Source organism: Halyomorpha halys, unplaced genomic scaffold (genome assembly GCF_000696795.3).
Source record: "Halyomorpha halys isolate HHAL.00 unplaced genomic scaffold, Hhal_1.1 Scaffold586.1, whole genome shotgun sequence".
Taxonomy (NCBI): Eukaryota; Metazoa; Arthropoda; class Insecta; order Hemiptera; family Pentatomidae; genus Halyomorpha; species Halyomorpha halys.
In genome coordinates, this window is record NW_027106076.1 from 534334 (window position 1) to 543364 (window position 9031).

The following is a 9031-nucleotide window of genomic DNA, read 5'->3' on the forward strand; positions in this document are numbered from 1 at the left end:
AATCCCCCAACTTCTGTGATCACCTTGATACTCCCCTTTTCCAAATACTACCTGAATTCGCCTCTGAAATGGGTTCAATATGAAAGCTAAAGACTGCATAAATCAACAGCAAATGAAAATAAAGACTAGAATAGAAACGCATGATTTATTAAATGAAATTTTTACGATTAATTGATTAATGAAACTCTAAACATTTTTAGTATTAAAGATGTCCTGATAATTAATTTTATATTCCTAAAAAAATAAACTTAGTAATGTTGACAAAACAGATAATTATGATATCAAAAATATACTTTACTGATAATATAAATAATAAAAACTATATAATTATTGTTATATTATTTAAAGATCTATTATAATTTCGAACGATGCATCAATCACATTATATATGCTATAAGAAATTAAATCTTTTTATTTGTCTGCTTATACAGGATGTTTTAGGATCAAGTGTTTTTACTGGCAATATAAATTAAGGACCTTAAAGAAGAAAAAATTCCCTCTGGAGGTATGCCCGTTAACTCTTTGTTTAGGAGATATTCAGGTCTAAAGATTTTCATTGTTGTGAATTATTTAAGGTATAATAAATAAATTAATATATGCTCCAACTACTTTAATCATGAAATGGAAGCATTAACTCACATCAAATGTGCAAAGTGATCAACTCAAAACCAAAATAATCAATAAATAATAAATATCCAAAATAATTTATAACAATGAAAATATTTAGAGTAAATATCTCTTGAATAGAGCGTTAGTGGACATACTTTCATGGGGAATTTGGAGGTCTCCAATTCATATTTTAAGTTTGTTTTTTTCCGATCCGCTATTCCGATCTGCTAAAACAGAAATAAAAGTGAAATATTAGGTGTATTACTGTGAAAAGAAAAGTAATTCGTGTTGGTTCTTACCTTTTACTACCTTTGGTATTTTAAGGTTACCTGTTATGTTTAATGTTATGTATGAGCTATCCATTCTAAAAGGAGACATTTTAAGTCCGGAGGTGAGTGGCCTCCTCGTGTTTTTTAAGTTAGGACACCCCTCCCCTTTTCAACCCTGAATACTTTTTCTCAAGTTCAACAATTCTCAGAACTGGATATATAACTTCACATCTCAATATTACACTAAAATGAACTACTATGATATATAGGGTCTATAATTTGTTTTATAAAGCATTACCAGGAAATATTGCGTAATTTAACTTTGGAAGATGTGTATTATTACAGTTAGCAGAATTGGAAGGCTTTGAAGAATCTTATTTCTTATAAGCGAAAGGGGTGTGGCTCAATCTGTGGTTAGGGAAAGGAAGGAAGCCCTCAAGCGTTCTCTGGAGAAAAGGAAGCTTGAAGTGTGTTCGTTCGTGTATGTGAGTTGTCTAAATGAATTGAAAAATATCCTTGTATAATTAATATGTGAAGAATAAATTATATTAATTAATTTTTAAAAATACGACTATGTTTAACTTCTCATTACAAAAAAATATATTCAAACAGTAAAAATACATGAGCCGTTGAAAATAATAGTGGAATAAGTCACTTTTTATTAAGGATTATAGAAAATATTTGCTAAATGTTTTTATTCGATATGTATTCGTACTTATGTGATACACGGTATTTATTTCAGTAATATACATGTATAATTTCTCGTTATTTACAAAATGTTTCAACTATCACAATAAATGAAAAGTATCTTACTCCACTTTCATTCATACTTTAAGTATGAGAGAATGCATTCTAGAAAGATAATTTATAAACAGCTATATGTTCTTTTTTTCTGTAAAATTTAATATTTTGGGCACCTAAAGAGGACCTGAGATATACACCTACTAACCCTTTATGAATAAACTTACTCAATAATCGGGAAATGACCCGCTCATTCCCATGGACTGGAAACCTTTATCAAATTCTCTTCCCTGACAACAACAATGCATTATTGATATAAATGTATTATTTTTATAATTTAATTATTTAAAATTTTTTTTCTTTTTACGCTTCATATCTATAAGTGTGATTATGTACAGTATAATCACTTATTTTTATTTCATTTCGAACAGTAATAGCGATTTATCTTCCTGTGAACGAGTCCTATTAAAATTCTGGTTAGATTCTATTTTTCATATCTTATACCTTATATAACATAGGGAGAAAATAAATGTATAATACTTGGGTATATATTTGGGATATTTCATGTTTTTTAATATATATTTTAGGTTTTGATAGACACTAAAAATCCAAATTTTCGACGTTAATTTGTTTTGTTTTTTATTGATTTAGTGTTTTAATATTTTATCAATTATCTAGTAAGTTTTTTAGTAACCTGAAATACTAGGCCTAATTAAATTATTTCCCCAAGAAACTTTTTTTTCCGAAAATGAAAAATCACAATTGTGTCTAGAAAAAGAATATCCTACAAAAAAGATCTTTGGTATTTAAATATAAAATACTGAGAGGAGAAATGTATAGATAATTATAAAATATGGTATATTTTAAAATGCTCTTAGACTGGACCTTCCCATGCAAGATGAATTACCATCACCCCTAGAAAACCAAACCAAAGATAACTTGTTTCTAATTGCAATTAGCGTTACAGAAACATCTTCTAATGACCAGTGATGATTCCGGGACTCTAAGTAGTAATCTGCATAATACATAAGGTCGAAGCTGTCTGCAGAAAGAGTGATGAATGCCCTGGTTTTGTGAACTGAAAATCCTTCTTCGAAACAAGCGCGCATTTCTTCACGTTTCTGAGAACTCCTTCAGCAGTTCCTGTCAGCATCTTTCTGACGCTGACTCTTCCTTTCTGGATAGGTGAACCATTTTATTCCCAAAGTCATCAGATTGTGTGTGTACAATGTTCAAGCGTTTCATGCTCGGTTCTTGTTATATGCAGGAACAACTAAAAATACTTTTCGGGGACTCCATATAACCTGATGGAGTTACAATGTTAATAGATTGTTCTCAATACAGCTCCACAATATCTTTAGGGATGTTCTATCCATAAAGGTACATTATTTTAAATGTTTACAGCTAAATCTTTCTTGTTTGATCTATATGAAATATTAATCATGATTTTTAATACAATTTTGCTTTGAAAATATATCACTGGCTTTCTTTAGTTATAGTCATTGGCAATATGACAAACAAAAGAGTTTTTTAAAAAAAATATTTTTTTTTCTGACTGAGATGGATTAATAACACCGGATAAATAAAAGAATCGAACAATAAGCAAATTCTTGACCAAATTAAATATTGAAAAATAATTCTACTTATTCATATTGTTTGTTTTTAACACCTTATTAAGTCAATTTATTTTAATGATAAAAGGTTATTCCTTTGGAATAATTTAAAACTAAGATTATTTTTAACATGAAATCTTAAAAAGGTATTTATTTGTAAATTATTCTACTCTTTTTAGAGAGGCGTGGTGTATCGGATATCGGTACAGTGGGTTATCGTTTTATTTATATATACTTGTTAAGTCAAATGAACGCAAAACCAAGTCAATATTTCAATGCTCTACAAGTTACTAGAATTTTCTTTTTTAAAAACTTTATATGCATTCAATGCTTACATGTTGTAGAAACAGTGCATCAGGCATTATCTCAGCCAGCAATGAGTGGTAAAAAGGAAAATTTTTTATATTACAAAATAGATCTTCGACTGAACATCAAGAGAACTACAGAATATATTAAAATTTCAGTATAAAGTATCACAGCATTTAAAAGAAAACTTGAGAAGGCTTCTTCGTTTATCGCTCCTATAAAAACAGAATCGTCTGTCTCAGTTTGATTTCAAGTATTATTGTTTCATTTTGATTATTTTATCTTGAAAAGAAGAAGTGAGTGCTTAAGACATAATTAATGTTCTTGCTTCTATTGAATCCAAAAGGTTAATTGTGAGCATAATACAAATAAGGAAAGCTAATTGATATAAAAACGTACAGGTCTGTCGTTAATGGAATTCATTTAGTTGCTGTTCATTTTATTACCCGTAGCTTGAGCTATGGTACCTAGTAAGTTTTTTTTTTTTTTTTTTGTTTTTTATCATTTATTTATTGTTATTTACAACTGTATAACATATATACAACAAGTAAATTTGCTTTAGGTGTGATAGTGACTAGTGACATGATACAAACATGTGGAGAATCTACCCAGGCCATCTTCTTTTCAGACGCCTAGAAGAATTATTAGGTAATGAAGGAGAAGCCAGGTTAGAAAGAAGTGGATTTGGGTGGTTGAGACGTTTTCCATGGAAGGAATGGTATCTGGTTTTGATAACATATGGGACATTTAGGTCATGATGGATGACTTGATTTGTGACAAAGTTAGGAGTAACTCTATATGTCCAGATAGGCCTTATAATAGTCATGTAGATCAGTCTTTTGTAATGGATTGGGAATTTAGACCGTTTAGCCTAGTAAGGTTGAAAAAAAATGACTATACGTATTTCAAATTAAAGAAAAATCATTCTGATATTTAAATAATAAAATATAGTCACAAGTTGTATTTTGTTTTGATAAATATACTATTTTCTAGTATTTCACGAGATAATCACTTTAATTTTATATCTTAATTAGAAGATAAATAATAACCAAAAGATTATCTGATTAAGACTTAATTTGTTTTTTTACATTGTTAGGAATTCTGATATGGCATAAGATTCTTTTAATTGGACAGTGTTTAAAGATGCTTCCTGAAAATCTGTCTTTCCTCGGATGTTGTGTTTAGTTCAATTCATAATGATAGGGAAATGCAGCAGTATTATTGATACATCACGGTAGTATATTCACATATCAATAAGATAGCGGAAGGTAACAGTTGCAGGTCAGTTGTGTTCCGTATATATATGACGCATGCACCAGAACAATACTTCGAGATAAGATGGGCATATTCAACTGATCTGTGGGAAACAAGTATTAAACTCTTCCCATGGTCTGTTAAGAGAAACTGGGAAAAGGAATTCAAGAACAAGATCTACAACCACGATGGCTAAGGACATCAACCTTCAACGTTACGCTTTGCATTTTTACTTCAAACTTACTCGAAATTCGTAAACATGAAGTTCATTGTTCATGTTCCTGTTATGGTATGAACTTCATTCTAGTTTATGTTGATTACTTTGTTGTAATATGCTTAGGTGCAAAGAAAATCCTCACTTTTGTTAGTTGACTTGCTATTTTTTGAAAATTAATTATTCATTGGGTATAGTACAATATATATAATAATATAAAAGTTATATTTACAGTGTGTGTAATATAAATATCAATCCCTAACTCTCTCCGTCAACAACACGGAAACGTATATATATATATATACAGGATTAAGTGATAGAATAAAGCAGATGATTTCTTGTCCTTTATATCTTTGATTTTTGTTTTTTTGAACCCGCTATCACGTAACTGGTGCCGAAACCAGGGATCTTCAATTCCCGGCCAAAATTTAATTCTTAGAAAATATTTTCTTTATAATTTTTGTATTTCTCTTTTCGCACGAACCTTAGAATCATGACCATCATTGACGACATAGTGAGACTGGCAGTTCTGAATCTAGATGGAGTGAAACTAAGGAACCAACCTGTAGCCGCAGGCCACCCATGACCTCTTGCTAGCTACTGGCAACCAACCTCAGGCAGAGATGGCTCCTCTACCGGAGTAACTCCCGTTAGTGTAAGCACATGCCACGACGCTTGAGTGGATCGAAGTCCGTACGGCAACCGCCCAGGATTTCAGAAAGGCCGTCTCTCTCGACTTAAAACGATTTATTGAAGAGAAAAGAGAATTAAGTCGCTTCCTTAAAGGGGGTGATAGATTAATGGCCCGAATAGAAGAGTTAGATAATAGACGAAATACATAGGAGACACGCGAGATGGACGGAAGAGTGCAGGAAGAACAGGTTCAAGAAGACATCTGAGGTAAGGCGGTCGCACTTAAGTGAGTTACGGTCTGCGAGTAGGCGATCTGCCATTATTAGTGAAGAGATACCTTATAGACTCCGGGGACTCGAATACCATCGTGTGCCAGGGAGCGTTGAGAAGACTGATGGGCAGAGAGAAGATACCTCAGGTACAGGTATGAAATTGCAGACTAAACAGACTTGAGAAAATACACGGTACCCTGAGCGTTTTGATTTGAGGGTATACCACGCGGATAAGGGACTTGAACCGGATGAGGCGATAGTCAGAGCGATTGCCGCGTAAATCATTCAATTCATTCCTTAACGGATTTCTCCGTATGAAGTGCTCTTTGGACTCCATGGGAGACGCAAAAATTTCATAGACACGGCTGAGGCGGAGGGAGAAGTTATCAGCCAAGGATGATTATGCGCCCGTTGAGGGACAAAGCCAGGGGGCGGATTGAGTGGGAGAAAAGTGGGCGAGTAGCACGGAAAAATCTGAACCTCCGAGATGTGATGAAGGTCGTTAAGATTGGAAATATTGTTGATCGGCGATTGGGATCTAAAAATGGTAAAGAATCTCTACGTTATAAGGGTTCATTCAGGGTTCTTACGATTCGAGAATATAATGTAGTGACCATCGAAAGTATACGTAAACCAAAAAAGAAGCAAACGGTTTTTGTTGAACAATTAAGGTTCCCAGCGGGATCAGTGTCGTAAGCACCTCGGGTGCTGCTCTCCTAAATCAGAGAAGATTGTGCTTTCTTTTTACTATTTTATTATTATGCTTTTATTGATATAGAGCCTTATTTGTAGTGATTAAGTAGAAGATATGAGAAGAATTGGGAGCTGTGTAAATAAGATAAAGTGTAAATAAAGAGGAGAAGGGTGCAGATTGAGAGTTGTTTTCAATTTTGTTTTTGGGGGGTTTTTGTGAAGAAAATTATGTTTAGTTTGTATATATTAAGATTGTTTTGGTTTAGTTTGTGTATATTAAGATTGTTTTAGTAAACATTTTTGTTTTTGTCGATTTTTTATACCGTTGTTCATTTGTTTTTTGTTTTTGAGAAATTATTCGTAAACTGGCAGGGGGGAGTTATATTTAACTGTGGGTAATATAAAGTTGTTGAAACTACTGGCATCATTTCTCCAAGGAAGTTTATATCTGAGGAGCTTTTCAAAGTGACGAGAAACTGTGAAAGAAAAACAGCGGAAAAAAAACAAAAACTGAAAAACTTGATTTACTTAAAAATCCCTTTTTTCCAATCAATAAATGATTATTGATGGTAGTAGATCAAAATGGAGATATCATTAGCTACTTGTCTCCTAAGTTTTGTGAAGCTCATTTTTTCAATGATAAAATTTAGGAAGTTTGGACTTTCATTTGACCATCATTATTTCAATGGTAGAAAGTGTGGATAATTTTATTTCATTAAATAAATGTTATTTTTCATTTTTTAAAAAAGTTATTAATTTATTCTCACCCTACAACAAAGAAATATTTTATATTTATTAGTTTAATCAGACTTCAATGAAATTTAAGTCACTGGAGCGTGGATAAGAACGATTACAGACAGTTATTTAGTCAATAACAATCAGCTTTTCTCAAACAGGTTTTGTTGACTGAATCAAAAGATTTAAGATGGATTAATAAACACTATGAACAATTTACCTTTAAAAGTTACCTTTAAATTTAAGTCAGTCAACAAAATACTTCAAAGTAAATTTCTGATCAATACATCCCCTACTTTTCCTAAAGCAAGTCCGTTCTTCTGGAATAGGGCTTTACGATTAAGCCCATAGCGTGACTCTTCTAGGTAGGATGCTGGTAAATATAGTATTTGACTATGAAATACTTCTGTTTTGACTTTTTTTTTTTTGTCTCTTCTATTGAATAACATATGAAGTCCAATCTTCGACGATACCGCGATGGAAGTGAAGGATTTTCTTTGTTCGTTATTGGATTATAAAGGTGAAAACTAATGTTCTGACTCCGGAGTAAGATCTTTAAAATTTCTTTAATTTTTTTTGTCTCCGTCCGGAGATTTGTTGTTTTTTTAAATTGTTTTATATAGAATCGTAGATCTTTCAGAGTTATGCCGCTATTAAGAAATATCTGAGATATCCAGAATTCTATCCCATCTCCGTACTTCAATTTCTAAAATGATCTCCATTCTCCTATTCCTATTTCATCCTTTATTATTATTTATTTATTTTTTTAAAATGAATTTAGTGTTGGCTAAAATTTACTTTTATATAACATACTATTCTCTTAAATTAGACATAAATTAATAGAAAGAGTTTTTTTTCCTGCAGGTTAAACTAAATGTTGAAAATAGGTAAGTATGTAAACACAATAACAGCCTCGTGTTGTTTCTTGTGCCTTTATTTGTTACAAACAATATAGGCTACTGTGTGGACACTTTATTTTCCTAAAATTTTATTATATAATATGTTGTTTCATGATCTTAAACAGAATTATCGTGTTTTCAGGATCGTAGCTATAGTTTCACTAGGCCTTTTTTAAAAAGTTTAAAAATGTCAAAAACTTGAAAAAATAAATTAATCCAGAGATGAGCATTGCATTGATGAGCAGTGAGCTAATGCCTTTAGTTTAATGGCGTGTGTTTAATTTCGACCAAGTAATTCGTTTAGAATTTAGTCTTGTAATATAAAAAAAAATAGTACTCCTACTGGTTATGTCCTTCAGTTGTTAAAAAAATTTCGATTTCAGTTTGACTTTTTTTTTTTTAAATTGGTAATTGAATTATTGTGATATTAACTAGCTATAGAGTTTGTGATTTTTTTCTTCTGTTCAGTCATATTATTAATTATAATTTCTTCATATAATCCCGAGATTTCAAGTTAGGAGTCGACACCAAGTTAAGAACTAACTGCAAGTCAGGAACTATGTTTGCGTTGTCTGCAATATTATTTTCTCTTTGTATAGAATTTATGATTAGATTAGTAAACTGTTCCAATTTATTTTAGGATTTAAATTTCCATCCACAGACAAAATTTCCGAATACAGATGTTAAAAAGTTACGAAAAATATACATTTAAATATAAGTTATACTCACACGGTGAGCCATATAAGCTGACACAGTGCTTTATCAGCTCATAGATTGTATATATAGAGGATTA